Source organism: Microtus ochrogaster, linkage group LG1 (assembly GCF_000317375.1).
Source record: "Microtus ochrogaster isolate Prairie Vole_2 linkage group LG1, MicOch1.0, whole genome shotgun sequence".
Taxonomy (NCBI): domain Eukaryota; kingdom Metazoa; phylum Chordata; class Mammalia; order Rodentia; family Cricetidae; genus Microtus; species Microtus ochrogaster.
In genome coordinates, this window is record NC_022027.1 from 9,417,015 (window position 1) to 9,432,929 (window position 15,915).

The following is a 15,915-nucleotide window of genomic DNA, read 5'->3' on the forward strand; positions in this document are numbered from 1 at the left end:
CTAGGGTTCCTTTTGTAGATGTTGCATTGCTGCAGGTTTAGCAGATTCTGGTAAGGGATTGTCGTTGGAAATACAAAGATTTGGGGACCATTTCAGGCTTCATTTATGATCATCTGCCCCCTGCTGTGTGCCTAGAAGGACAGTGCCACATTAAATAACACCATGTTAATTACATCATTAATGGCGCTCCTGCAAGGCATGACTAGCCCAGGGAAGAAAGAAGCTGCAGCCATAGTGTCTTCGCATCAAAAGACACTAGGCGTGGGTTTCAGAGTCCGTCTCATTAACACCAAGGCCATCAGCTTTGGACCTGCTTCCCACCAGGCAGCCCACAGAAAGAAGCCTTCCTCATGCAGAAGGAAGCAAATGCATCTCCAGCTCCTGGAACTTATCCCACGGAACACCATCACACAGTGGTCCCTGAAATTAGGTAATATGATGTCTAATGGGTATGCTGCTGTAGGGCCTCATCATCTCATTGGAACTGAGATGGAGACACTGCTCCTCGCTGATGAAAACGAGACAGACAGCTATTTGTCACTTAAAGAAACCTGTCCCAACCTTTTACCCATGTGCTGGCCCTAGGGGTTTCTTCCATTCCTCAGCTGACACCCTGCTGACTTGAGAGCCACCACCAGCTGGAAAGTGTCTTCTCATCTTCACAGCCAGAGACTCATTTTTCTCTATTTTAAGTTATATATAAGTTCCCCACCCTGTTCTAATATTACATTTTAAACCTGCTATCTGAACCACAGAAGCGACAGTAAGTGCCAAGGTGTGTTTAACTGACGAACCACATGCTAGACCAGCTAAGGCTGATGATGCCATTGTTGAGTGGATGGGTGAATGATATTAGTTGAAGAAGTGAATGGAAGATGACTTACATTTATTTCTCTTTCTGAGGAGTGAAGATCACCAGATTTGGTCCAGTTGGAATTTGATAGAGACAGGCCAGAGGGTTATTCTCTAATGGCAACCTCCCGACCCTGGGCTCTGCCCTGGGCCTCACCCATCTTTACAGATCGTGTGCTTCTCCGACTGCTTTTCCTAAGACACAGATGAAGAGGAAGTGGATAAACTATTTAATACCTGATGCTGATCCAGTGGGTATGCTCCTTCATTCTGCAGGGCTGTCACCTGTCAGTGCCCACACCAGCTCCACCTTTTAAAGGGACAATGCAGTACTGCCAATGTCTGTTAATAGTTTTATTAATGTCACCAAGGCACAGGGTAGATCTCGCTTGTGAAATTCAGTGTGGCCCCTTCTGTACGTGGACTCCTCAAATTGGTGTCATGGGTTCAGCGGAGTCTCACTTGCTGTTTCTCACTTCCTGTTGTTGCACTTGTGTTATCCTTCAAGACCTATGGTTTCATCTGCCAGCCATAAAAAGAAGGAACTGATACTTGCATATTATTAGGAACACATTGGGGCAGGACAAAGATTCCTCCATCTTGTCTCAGCAGGAGCCGTCTTTCGTTTAACCTGAAACAGAGTGCCCCACACAATCCACTACTATCCCAGTTGTGAAAAGTCACATTGGAATGTGCCCAACTCTGTTCTAGAAACTCGGAGTGAGATGCCCCAAGTAACTTCCTCTCAATGGCTTCTGTTAAACTGCTTACTTGCCTTACTCATCCCTATAACTTTACTTCTCCTTATAACTGTCAAGCAGGAGTTAGGTTTTTCCTGTGACCTTTGTCTTTGAATGCTCCTTGCAAAATGCAATTGAGGCTGCTCAGTGTGCTGTGCAGTCGCCTACTGGCTTAATACAGATTTAAAACTCAATTTGGAGTTAGGTTGTGCTGAGTAGTAGTCTTTGGGTCTTTCCCCCACAACACATGTCACTGTTAATGCCATACAGGGTCATGATCCAAGACTCACTACCCTCCAGTCTAGACCCTATTTCACCTAGACCTTTGTTCGCTGATGCCCACTTTAAGTTGAATCAGATAAAGGCAAAATTTTGGAGCTTAGCTTTTAAAATAGACATACAGAATTTACATTTGCTTGCAAATCCTGCCTGTAGACCTTTAAGTTGACAAGAACAAGAGAGTATCTATTGCAATGCAAGGGGTTGTGAAACAGGCTTCCTGAAAACACACAGATAAATATGTCTTTCTCCCAAAACCTCAAGAAAAACATTTAATTCACTGACCATAAAATGAAAGGTCTGGAAGTTCCTCAAGAAAAATTCTAGCCTAGGGGAGATAGGAAGACCTGGAAAAAACAGACTCTATGCCACAGTAAGGGTCCCGGGGGATAGATTCACTATCCAGAAAAAAAATCCTCTCTCTCAGGTCCCCAGATCTTGGAGTCCTAAGAGTTGTTCAGGGCTTTGACATAGCTACTTGTGCCAAAGGGCTAGAGTCCCACCTCTCACTGTCCAGAAAGTTGAGGGGTTACAATCCCTTCTTTCTATTCTTTACAAGGTCCACCTCTTAGTTAAGCATTCCCAGTCAGAAATTGGCCAGGATTGATGGTTATATGTAAGCCCTCAGCCCAATGTACTACACAGAGATAGCCAGACTGCCATCCTTTTGGCTGACAAAAGTCATTGTGATGGCAGAGATGGGGGGGGGGAGTTCAAATGAACATTAGAGAAATTGCAATGGGCCGGAACTTGTCTAATATGCAAAACCTTTAACTTAGGCACTTCCCCTTATACTAATGCCTGCTGTTCCGCCTTTCATGTGAACTCATTTGGACAACAGCAGTGCTACTGATCACCTGAAACCACTTGTTGGGCTTCTACTAATGGCTTGGTTAAATGTGCCTCTCCTGACACTTTCCAAACCGAGAAACCCCTTTTATACATCTTAGTATACATGCAATCCCATGTATAACTACATAATGGGGAATAAATGAGAATATATTTTAATATTGACCCTGACCACTGTGAGGGACAAAAAAAAAAAAAGATGATCCTGATCCTGTCCTCGTCCCACTACTGGTTGGAGCTGGCATAGTTGATTCAACAGTCATAGGCACAACAGCCTTTATCATGGGAGAGAAAAACTTAAAGAAACTAAGTAAAGAGGTTGACTAGGGTGCAGAGGTCATGAAAGTTTCCATTTCTGAACTAAAGCAATAGCTAGATTCTCTTGTGGAAGTGTTCTGGAAGTGGCCCAACAAAATTGGATAGGCTTCAACATACTTCTTATATAATGGGGAACTATGTATAGTTCTGTTAAAAACCTGATGTTTCTATGCTAATTGATCAGGAATAATTAAATAAAACCCTGTCTTGGATGGGGATTATCTCAAAAAGAGAGTGACATAAAGATCTAAATAATACAGCTGGTTCTTGTTCTCTTGGTCCCCCTGGCTACCTACTCTGCTATCAATACTTACTAGCCTTTAACTCTCCTTCTGATTGGATTGAATGGTGAAAGATTACAATGCATGTGTGACCTTCCTCGCTAAGTATCAGGATACTTACTGCATGAACACATCTTTGAAACCGCAAATACTGTCATGATTTGCATCACCCCACATTCTGTACCCTCCATTCCCACAGAGCCATTCCTGATGGCCTCAATCTGGTCTGAGAGCTATTGAAAACTGTGTTCATCCTAAAGAATCTGGAGGCGTAAATGAGTGGAGAAATGTCACGCAATTCCAAAATCCAAAACATGATATTTGTTTTTTTAAAAAATCTATTTGACCTTCTAGAAACCACATTTCCATTTCCATCTATATGTGAATCTTTCCTCGGAATTGGGGTCACATTTTGCTTATAGTTTCATACAACAGCTGTGGACACTTTCATATCCTCTTTCTGTTTGTTGTCCACAAGCCGATTGCCACCTTCTCTGGCAGAGCTACTGAGAGGACTTTCCCAATTAAAGCTACAAAATAATTGATCTTGATGCTAAATGAGATCTAAGAGGTTTTCTTGCCTTTATTTGTCGTAAATATGGTTATCTTTCCTATTGGTCTTCCTTCTGTAATTTGTGACTTAAAGTTCTCTCCAGAGAAAAGGAAAATGGTATTCTAACTTTGCTCCTTTTTTTTTTTTTTGTTGTTGTTGTTGGAATGGGTGCTGTTTTGACAGCACCTCCCAGGCCTGTTTGACAATTGGGTGAGAAGCAGCTGGACTGAGGGCCAGCAATAACTGATGCCCCATTGCAGTTCCTTTCCTGCCTCCATGCTCAGAAGCTGAAGGACAGAGAAGATGGTGAAATCTTAGGTAGAGACTTTTTCTCGCTCTCAGTTACAAATTCAGCTTGTGTTGAATTTACTTTGGAGTTACAAATGAGAACTGCTGGTTATCATCCCATATTTGTTTAAAGGTAAATTGTGCCTACATGAGAGATGGAAAATGGGTCATAGTCATGCCAGAAAGCACATGGTGTCTTCACAGTTTAAGTATACAAAGCCAGAGGGTGGAGGCTTATTCCAGGTCTTGCTTATAATGCACTTGCTTATGTATGCCTGCATAACTACGTAAGAGGACAAAATAGCAGCATCTGTAACCCCCAAATAAATAAATAAGAAAACTAAGAATGCATACCAAAGATATAGCATTAAACATATATATTTCAATGGAATGCTACATGACAATGCTGCATACATGTGTACTTGGATAGAGTCAGTGGAACTTGAACCCAGGCCTCTGACATAAAGTCCACTCTGCTTAACCAGCACACTGATGATGGAGGACGACTGAAAAAAAAGAAGTACCCTCAGAGTAGGCTATGGAGGAGATTCTAGATGAGGAAGCAGGAACTCCCTCCTTTTTTTCTTGAAGCATGCCTGGTAAAAGAAAGACATGGATCAAGGGCACGGAGTTCCTTCCTCGTGTGCATGTGAAAACTTGAAGATGAGTATGGATAGTACAAGAGGGGGGATGGGTTGTGGGGATAAAAAGCACACTCGCGAGTGCCAGGCACTGTGAAAGATGTGGGCCTGGGGCCAGAATGCAAGAGTGTGAGCAGGATTAGTGAGACAAAGGCACAGTGGTGGTCTAAGGTGTATGCAGTGTGTATTCAGGTAGTGAGATTTGTCAGACTGCTCTATAGGGGGTGTGAACTCAGGTCACCACCGGTCTTGTTCTTGAGTCTTCCTTCTCCAATTACCTGTAGTGGCCATTTCCTCTGTGGAAATGTTTCTGCCACTATTTCCTGTGATGGAAATTTTGGGCTTAGCCCTTGTACTACCAATAGAGAAGACAACAGTCCCACCCTCATAAACTAACACGGCCTAATATCTCTTATTAGAGTTTTGTCACAAATGCATAACACTATTTACCATTTAGTGTGTGGAGGTCCTATTATTATTACTGACAGCCGTCAAGCATGTGTAAGTATGTGTTCAAATGAGTTTCCTTTTGGTATTTTCTTTCTCCTAAAATCAGAAATGATGAAAAAAAACATATTTCTTAGGTTTGTTAAGGGTAAATACATTACAAGATCAATATGCACACTTTCATGTTGCTATGGATAAGTTAAAATATTAATAATTAATGTGTATTTCTATAAGGGTCTGGTGAGTTAATCAGAGTGTTTTCTATTCTTACGATTGGATAGCCAAAGGGGTTATAAAAATAGAGACTCACATAAAATCAATATGCATGTTATGGCTTTTGGGGAAAAATTTTAAATTTTAAAGCAACCAAGCACCTTGAAATGTGAGAAACAAGCTGCTCTTGCATGTAAAGGTCAATCAGACATACAAAGTGTGACGTGACATGTGTTTCCACGTTCTCCTAAAATCCACCTTGACCTTTTCCCTCAGCCCCAGATGAAGAATGCCTTGGTTTGCAAAATACTTTCTGTGGAGATCTTATATTTTATATCTCTGTGAAAGGTGAACCAATTTGTAGGTCAAAGCAAACAACAATTTGATTGTCAGAATGATTTTGGTAAAAGACATGTCTGTGAGTTTATCAAATAAGCAAGTTTGCCTCTTTATCCTGGCCCTGGTTTATGTGAGGGGACAAGGTGATAACAACCCTGGTTGCAATAATGCTATTATGGCACTTTCTGGTTGCACCAAAACTCTGAATAAATGCGATCCCCAAATGAACGATGTGACTTTAATAAAATTAAACCAAAGACTCTTAGATACTCAGCAAGAAAAATATATTGTTGAAAATTATCATCCCATTTATAACCTACACATCCAGGACAGCCAAGGCTATCCAGTAAGAATATTCCAAGTGTCCCAAGTCCACTCTTTAGTCGCATTTGTTTTTCTGCCAGTAGAATACACTCCAGAATACTGCATTATTAGTTTTTTCAGTAGAGAGAGTTTGAGACATCCTGCCTCAACCCTCAGAAACAGAAAAATGTCATCTTCCCAGACGGAGCATAACAAGCTTTTCAGACTAATCAGAAACTCGCACTGTTTCACTCACAAGGGAATATGCAATTCTCTACAAAGCCATCTATCTAAAATTGTATCATTTCCCTTGTTTGCCTTCATCTTATTGTCTTCTCCTCCCACTACAATTTAATCTCCATACCTGCAAAGACTTTTGTCTCCCCCCCCAACCCCCACGCTTTGTTCCCAGAGTCTAAAACTGTTTCCTGCATAAAGCTCTGCTTCGTGGATACCTGCTGATTCACAGGGCTGCTGAGATAAGACAGAGCTAGTTTGCTCTTTGGACTCGTGGGTGGTCAGTCAGAATAACATCCTTTCTTCAAAGACTCCACTGCTTTGCACATCCACCAAGGAACACTTGGAGGTGAAGCAACTGTTGAAAGGAGCCGACGTGTGCAGAAAATCCTAGTGATGGAGGATGTTACTTGTCAGGGATTGGATTTTGGTCCTTTCATTTTCTCAAGGGTTTTAAAAATTCTATGATCTACACCATGGACTACTTGGTAGTGGAAGGCCTGTGACTATGTTGCTCCTTGGTATCTGAAGTATCCTTTCCACTGAAAAATGTCCTCTTCTATCACCCGGCCTTTGTGTATGAAAACACACATTACAGAATCATTATACAACTTTAAGGAATACTCTAATAATCTCACCTAAATATAAATATAAAATAAATATAACAGAAACCTTTATATTAATAAAATAAATATAAAATCCCTAAGCAATGCCTAATGCAACTCCTTCCCCACCCCACCCCCTTTTTTTAAAGGTAAGAAAAAGTATGTAACCAAAGGAGAAGGGTTTCTCAATATAAAAACCCATTTAATTAGGATAATCATAGCAGGAAGGGATGTCTTTATAGCAAGGAGTATATCCCAAACTGACAAAGAAATGATCTCTGTCTTTTAGTTGGCAATCCCATGTAAGCAGTCATCTTTTATCCCAAGAAGGGCAGGAAACTATTTGGAAGAACTGTGCTGCTGTCCAGTGAGGCTCATCACTTGCCTAAACAAGGAGGATTTCTGGAAATCACAAAAGTACAGAAAACTGCAGATGAAATGATGCCTTCCCATAGGGGCACAGTGGAATCTCGCAGGAACTTTCCAGATATCGTACCATTCCATAATGCAGTAATGCTGAGAAGGGACTGCACATCTAGGGGAGGTGGTGAAGGAATTCTTACCTCATACACATAGAAAAGTGTAACTATCGCCCTTTATCAAAGAGAAGCTTTTTTTTTTTTTTTTGAGAAAATGAAGACCATTACAGAAAACCCCAACTGGACACAATACAGAAATCAGTGACTTATGGGCAATGGCAATGGATACATCTGCATTACCGGTCCTGCATCTGTGGCTCAGGGAACACTGGGGAGAGCAGCAGGGAGGATTCTAAAGAATACCAAAAAGTCTACTGAGAGACAGAATGTCCTAAAATCAGCTGCATAAACAAGACCTGAACAACAACAATATTAGTAAGGGACAAATCACAAGGTTGTACCCCTAGATAAAGGATGACAAACAACTGATTGCTGCTGAGGGAAAGAATCAACCTCTCCCAGGTTTGAACTTTAACTGATTATTCAATACAAATTGGTCAACTCTGAAACCGTACACACACAAACAACAAAACAGCCTTAGCAGGTTGAGGTTGCATCTATTCCTTGGGGCATCTATCTATCTATCTATCTATCTATCTATCTATCTATCTATCTATTATGTCAATAGTGATAAAAAAGAGGTTATCATTTTGAAAGTCAGAGAGAAAGAGAGAACATGGGTGGAGTTGGAGGAAGAGAAAATGGGAGGTGCTGGAGGGAGGAAAGGGAAGGGGGACGTGATGCAATTTTATTTTAATTTTTTTTCTTTAATTAATTAATTTATTTATTAAAGATTTCTGCCTCCTCCCCACCACCGCCTCCCATTTCCCTCCCCCTCCCCCGATCAAGTCCCCCTCCTTCATCAGCTCGAAGAGCAATCAGGTTCCAAGGACCACCCACCTCCATCCAGGTCTAGTAAGGTGAGCATCCAAACTGCCTAGGCTCCCACAAAGCCAGTATGTGCAGTAGGATCAAAAACCCATTGCCATTGTTCTTGAGTTCTCAGTAATCCTCATTGTCCGCTATGTTCAGCAAGTCCGGTTTTATCCCATGCTTTTTCAGATCCAGGGCTGGCCTTACTGGGTTCCTGATAGAACATCCCCATTGTCTCAGTGTGTGGGTGCACCCCTCACGGTCCTGAGTTCCTTGTTTGTGCTCTCTCTCCTTCTGCTCCTGAAAACTGAACTTGGGAGCATGTGTGTTTGATTTTAGTTTGTCAATGATTCTTGTATCAGTTTTACTATATCTACATGGTGTACCCTGGCCAATTTTCATAAAAAAGAATCTGAGGATCTTGATGACTTAGAGAAGTGTAAATTTTATTTAATTTGGGAGAATGGCTATCTTAAATTCTGTTCCTTCTAAAACCTTGTGCTAAACAGTTCTATGGTATCGTCATTAGACTACAAATATCATGGAGAATAACTGAAATTGAATATTTTTAATGTGAGCCATAGTCTTTCATCAATCATTTCCCTAATGAATTTTACATTTGATCACATGTAATATGATGTGGAACTTGATTAGTATGTGTATGTGTAAAAGTGTGTACCCAATCATTTGTATATATGAACATGTTTATGTGGTGTACATGTAGTGTAGAGGCCAGGAGTTGACACTAGGTGTCAAATGCAGTGCCTCCTCCATCTTATTTTTGAGACAGGATCTCACTGAACCTGGTGTCTATTGATTGGCAAGATTTACCTGCTACCAAGCTCCAGCAACTGGGTCCCTGCCTCTCCAGCACTGGTATTGCAGGCACTAGGCACCAGGTTCTCTTTCCTTCTGTCGTGGAATTTAAGATTCAGACTCAGGTCCTTCTGCTTGTGTGGCAAGCACATTACCAACCTAGCCATCTCCCCAGCTCTGATGTGAAACTTCTATTCTTTCATCAGGAAAGTTAACACTGTGTTATTAAAAAGACACAGAAATGTATTTTATCTTTTTTATGTCTTTGAGATATTTCAAAACAAAATATATTCTGAAGTGAAGAAGTATCAAGTGTTTAGAAAAATCTGTTGTGATGTTTCACTTCCTTTTGCTATTTGTCTCTTTTCAGTGGATATCTACCTACCTTTGAGCTTCAGATATTTTTAAGCACAAGAAATAAAAATGATTGTTCAATTTTATAGAGATAATATCCTTTCCTCTGTTTTATTTGGTTTGTGACCTAAAGAAAATCTACTTTCTTAACACAAACCACAAACCTCTAATACAATCTTATTGCCTACACTCATCATGCTGCGTATTGGAGCACTGGATTTCTTTCTTTGCATATCTCCAGCTCTATATCTTTAACTACATCTCTCCAGACTCTCATTTCATATACATTGTTCTGTTCTAAAGTTCCATGTATATTTGAAGCCATGCAATACTATTCTCTGTGTTAAGATTATTTTACTCATTGCAATTTCTTCTAGAGCAACAAAATGCCGGCTCCTTGGTTTTAATTGTTATTGCTATTAGTGCTACCCAATAACAATCACATTCTGTTAACACTCTTTTTGCATAGATACCAGGTACTCAAAAACAATGCATTTGATATGATTCTAGCCTATAAGCTAGCTGTTAAAATATCACTGTAGGAAAACTTATTTGTGCAAGTTTGGTATTAGAATATGCAAATAATTACAGTGAAATCAATAGAAATGTTGGATCGCGCAATTTAAAAAAATGTGGAGACGCTTTAATCCCAGTATTTGGGAGAAAGACACAGGTAGATCTCTGTGAGTTTAAGGCCAACCTGATCTACAGAGCAGATTCCAGAACATCAAGGACTTTATACAGAGAAACTTTGTCTCAAAAGCTCGATCAATTAATCAATCAATAAATAAAAAGACAGTGAAAACATTAAATATTTCTCAATGTGGTGAAGATGGGACTCCGTGTTTAATATGTGATTTGGGGTGCTTGATTATCCTTGAGCGGTTTCCTAATTTCTAAAGGTTGACAGAGATTTTGAAGAATCCAGGAAAAGCTTTATTTGGAGTGATGGAAACAGGCAAAAGTTAGGAATTCAGGATTGGTCAGTGAGTAGAGGATGTGGCCAAGACCTGGGCTTAAGGATCTTAAACGTTAAGATGAAGAACCATAATGCACATTATGTATAGCAGCCTTACAAGCAAAGCCTCAGCTTGAGATTGTGCTGATCTCTGATTATAAGGAGATTTTGCACTCTAGCCCTTGAAAAAGACAGAGTCCTGCACAGCCTTACCTCGCCTGTACATTACCTCAGACACAGTATAAAGTAAAACAAATTGAAAATATCAGTCACTGGGAAAATTACCACATAGAAGAACACATGAAGAATAGACAGTGAGTAAAAAACATGGGGCTCAGCAATAAATATCAAAGATACCAGTTCAAAGTGTCTGGACACCGGAAAGAGCAGTAGCAACAGAGCACCAGAAAACAAGCCAGCAATAGAAAGTGAGTCAGATGAAAATACCCATGTTGATGTCTGAAAAAGCAAGAACATGAAACCCTCAGAGTAATAGCACTAAAAAGACTTTGGGCTGTGACTGTGAATATTGATTATCAACTTGGTAAGATTTCGATTCACCATGGAAGCACTTAATGGTCTGTCAATGCGGGAGTTTCACAGAAGGCTTAACTGAGTGGGAAGACTCATCATGAAGGAAATCAGTACCAAATGCTGGGCTCCAATAGTGACCAAAAAGAAGACTAGATGAGGCTCACCAGGTTTGGATGCTGTGCTTACTGGCTACAAACCCAATGTGGCCAGCCACATCATAGTTCTGCCCCCACGCCTTCTGCATCATGTGGATAATACCCTCAAATCATGAGCTGGCGTAAATCTTTCTTTCTGGTTCTTTTGCCAGGGTTTGTGTCACAGCAATGAGAAAAGCAATACAGCAATTAAAAAAAACTAGTACATGTCATTTAAAAGTATGTCTTTGGGGACTGGAGAGATGGCTCAGTGGTTAAGAGCATTGCCTGCTCTTCCAAAGGTCCTGAGTTCAATTCCCAGCAACCACATGGTGGCTCACAACTATTTGTAAAGAGGTCTGGCACCCTCTTCTGGTCTTCAGGCATACAGACAGAATATTGTATACATAATAAGTAAATACGGTTTAAGAAAAAAAAAAGAAAAAGTATGTCTTTGGATTTTCTGGATTTCTTCGGCATCTGTTGTTATGCCCCCCGTTTGTTTCTGATTTTGTTAATTTGAATATTCTCTCTCTATCTTTTTTGTTAGTTTGAATAAGTGTTTATTTTGCTGATTTTTCTCAAACAACAAAATCTTTGTTTCTTTGATTCTTTGTATTCCTCTCTTTGTTTCTATTTTATGGATTTCGGACTTCAGCTTGATAATTTCTTGCCATCTACCCCTCTTGGGTGTGTTTACTTCTGTATGGTTCTAAAGTTTTCAGGTATGCTGTTGAGTTGCTAGTATAAAATCTCTCCATTTTTTTTTTACATAGGCCCGTAGTGCTATGGACTTTCTTCTTAGCACTGCATTCATTGTGTCCCATAAGTTTGGGCATATTGTGTGTATGTTCATTTTCACTGAGTTCTAGAAAGTCTTTGATTTCTCTATTTATTTTGATCCAGTTTTCATGCAGTAGTGAGTTGTTCAGTTTTTATGAGTTTGGAGGCTTTTTGTTGTTTCTATTGTTGAAATCCAATCTGTATCTATGGTGGTCTGATAGGATGCAGGGAGTTATTTCAATTTTCCTATATCTTTGAGACTCCCTTTGTGCCTGAGCATGTAGTCAGTTGTGCACTTTACTCTTAACACTTAGAGTATAAATCATCTGCTTCTCTGGATAGAGTTGACTATTCATGAGTCATTAGTCTGTTTTATTTATTGGCTTCATTCTCCGGGGTCCCACTGCCTCTAGAGCAGTGAACAGATAATTGCTCAGAACTTTCTAAGACTGTTAAAAAGTATTATACTACCTATTTAGCAAGAATTAAGAATTTAAAGAAGGATATGTCTAAAAACATACTACTGTTTGTAGCAGCAAAGTTAAGACTGAGAGTATCATGCATAAAGACAAAAAAAAAAATAAAGCCTCCCACAGATCACAAAGAAGAGACGCTGGTAACTCATTTGCAAAACAGTGAGGATGGAATAAACTGACAGAATGACTTCCAAAAATTCCGGGAGGTAAAAATAAAGGAGCATCAAACTGAAAAGTCAATGTCAAAGAAAAATGTAGCTAATATCAATAAAATTAAAATAAGTGTATTTTAGACAAGAAAATCTTGATGGCTTATTATCTTCAAAAAGAACAGAGATATTCACATGGAAGTTCCACAATATTTAAGTAAAGGGAGTTGTTAAGTAAAGAATTGTTTATATACATACATATATATGTATGTCATATATTGTTTAAATTATGTTTTATATGTTTCTAAATGTCTTACTATAAATATAAACACATATGATATAGTATAATAACAATGAAGAGATATACTAAGAGATAAAAATAATGTAGAATTCAGAGAAGATAGAATGTCAACATATAGAAGAATGCAAATAGATCCACATCTATCCCTATGCACAAAACTCAAGTCCAAATGGATTAAGAACCTCAATATAAATCCAATCACACTGAATCTGATGGAAGAGAAAGTAGGATGTAGCCTTCAATGCATGGGCATAGGAGACATCTTCCTATATAACACCAGTAGCACAGACACTGAAAGCAACAATAAATAAATGGGACCTCCTGAAACTGAGAAGCTTCAGTAAAGCAAAGGGCACAGTCAATAAGACAAAAAGGCAGCCTACTAAATGGGAAAAGATCTTCACCAACCCCACATAAAGCAGAGGACTGATCTCCAAAATATACAAAGAACTCAGGAAGTTAGACATTAAACTTCCAAAAAATCCAATTAAAAAATGGGATACAGATCTAAATGGAGAATTTACAATAGAAGAATTTAAAATGGCATAAAGACACTTAAGCAATTGTTCAACATCTTTAGCCATCAGGAAAATGCAAATCAAAACAGCTCTGAGATACCATCATATACCTGTCAGAATGGTTAAGATCAAGAACACTGATGACAGTTTATGTGGGAAAGGATACAGAGTAAAGGGAACACTTCTCCACTGCTGGTGGGAATGCAAACTTGTACAACCACTCTGGAAATCAGTATATTAGCTTCTCAGAAAACTGGGAATCAACCTACCTCATAACCTAACAATACCATTCTTGGGCATATACCCAAAGGATGCTCAGTCATACTAGAAGGACATTTGGTCAACTATGTTTATAGCAGCATTATTAATAATAGCCAGAACCTGGAAACAACCTAGATGCCCCTCAACTGAAGAATGAATAAAGAAAATATGACACATTTACACAAAGGTAAAAAAATAATGACATCTTGAAATGTGCATGCAAATGGATGAAACTAGAAAAAGCCATCCTAAGTGAGGTAACTCAGACCCAGAAAGATAAACATGGTATGTATAACTCATAAGTATTTACTAGCTGTAAAGTAAAGGATAATGAGCCTATAGTCCATGATCCTAGAGAAGCTAAGTAACAAGGTGAACCCTAAGAGAAACATATATAGATTCCCATGGGAAGGGGAAATAAACAAGATCTCTTGACAAAATTGGGAGCATCAGGGTGGGGAGAAGAAAGGGTACAAAAGGAGGAAGGGAGAAGGGGAAGGGGGAGGAGAACTTGAGGAAACAGAATAGTCGAGATGGGAGAATGACAGAGATAGAGAACAAGGAAGGAGGCATTTTGACTGAGCAAGCCATTATGGGGCTAGCAAGAAACCTGGCACTAGAGAAATTTCTAGGAATCCACATGATATAGGAAGTTGAGATAAGACTAAGTACCTCCCCATGTAGTGCTTGAGCAAGGTTGAGCAAGACAACCCAGTATGAGGAATAGTTCCCAAGAGCCAGTCAAAGCCCGAGAGACAGCCTCTGCTCCCATTGTCAGGAGTCCCACATGTAGACCAAACTACATAACTGTCACATGTATGTAACCTAGGTCAGCCCCATGAAGGCTCTCCGGTTGTTGGTTTGGAATCTGTGAGCTCCTAAAAGCCCAGGTTAGTTGATTCTGTAAGATTTCCTTGTGATGTCCTTGAACCCTCTAGCTCCTTCAATCCTTTCTCCCTCTCTTCAACAGGATTCCCCAAGCTGTCTCTAGATCTGTTTCCCTCAGTTACTGGATGAAGGCTCTCTGATGACAATTGGGGTGGTCACCAATCTGATCACAAGAAATGGTCAGTTCAGGCTATGCGTCCACTATTGTTTGGAGTCTTAGCTTGGGTCATCCTTGTAAATTCCTGGGAGTTTCTTTTGCATCAGATTCCTAGTTGACCCTGAAATGTACCTCCTTTCCAGTCATCTTTTTCAATACTCTCATCCTCCATCAACCACCCAACCCAATTCCTCATGCTCCCATCTCTAACTGCCTCCAGTCTACCCAGGAGATCTCTGCTATTTCTCCTTCCCAGAAAGATCCAAGTGTCTGCTCTTGAACCCCTCTTTAAACATATATTCTTAATTAGTGACCCTGTTAGACAAAGGAGTCTTTTTCTGTTAGTGGTTGAGGCATACTCCTCCCTGCATAAGAGGAAGAGTGGAGCCAATGGTCAAGTGGAGATTAATATGCAGCTTCAGTGAGCAGTTACTTACTGCTACAAATTAAGGTGGAAGTGATAGGATTGGCCTGGGGATGGTGTCTGGAAGACTGCTGAGAGGATTACAAGTTGAACACAAGCCTATATAGGATTTAGTGGTGAGGTTGAGGTACAGTATGAGTAAGAGCTCAAGAAAGACTAAGGACTCTGAGATTTCGGCCAGCTTAACTTCTGTAATGTGAAAGATGTTGGAGGCAAGCAGAGTGAGAAAACTGGGGAGGGAGATGTGTGTTTGGCATAATGTGCAATACTGAAATTCAGTTGAGGAAATATTTCAGTTGTGATATTTTACAAGAATCTAAATATTTTCTGAAACTTCAATCAAATCATAAAATATTGGTTCAAGTAATTTTTTCATTCATAACTCTAATGACTATCACATAATCTTTTATTTTCTACTATTTTGTCATCCATTTGGTCAATTTTTATTCTTTTATAATTATTTTAATTATCACTGCAGAATAAGGAAAATGACACCTAGACAAAGTATATGACCATAACATGTTCAGATTGTCAATTCAGAGTGCAAAGGCTGAGATTTCCCACATTTGCTCAGTTCCTGGTTTAATATTTCCTCCTCCATATCTAATTTCTCTAACTATAGTTCTCCAGTGAGGCCATTTTAAGTGAGAAAAATTTTATTTTAGCTTTATTCTTTTAACCACAAACATCAATTTCCCATTTATACCAACTTTATCTTGCTGTGTGTAGAAATAATTTGTCATCTTTAGTAGAGACTAAAAAAAGAATTATGGCTTTCTTGTAACTTCAAAAAGGTCTTTGAATGTCTGAGCTTAAACTAATCACAGATACTTGCTATATGTCTTGCTATAGATGAAGAAGCAGA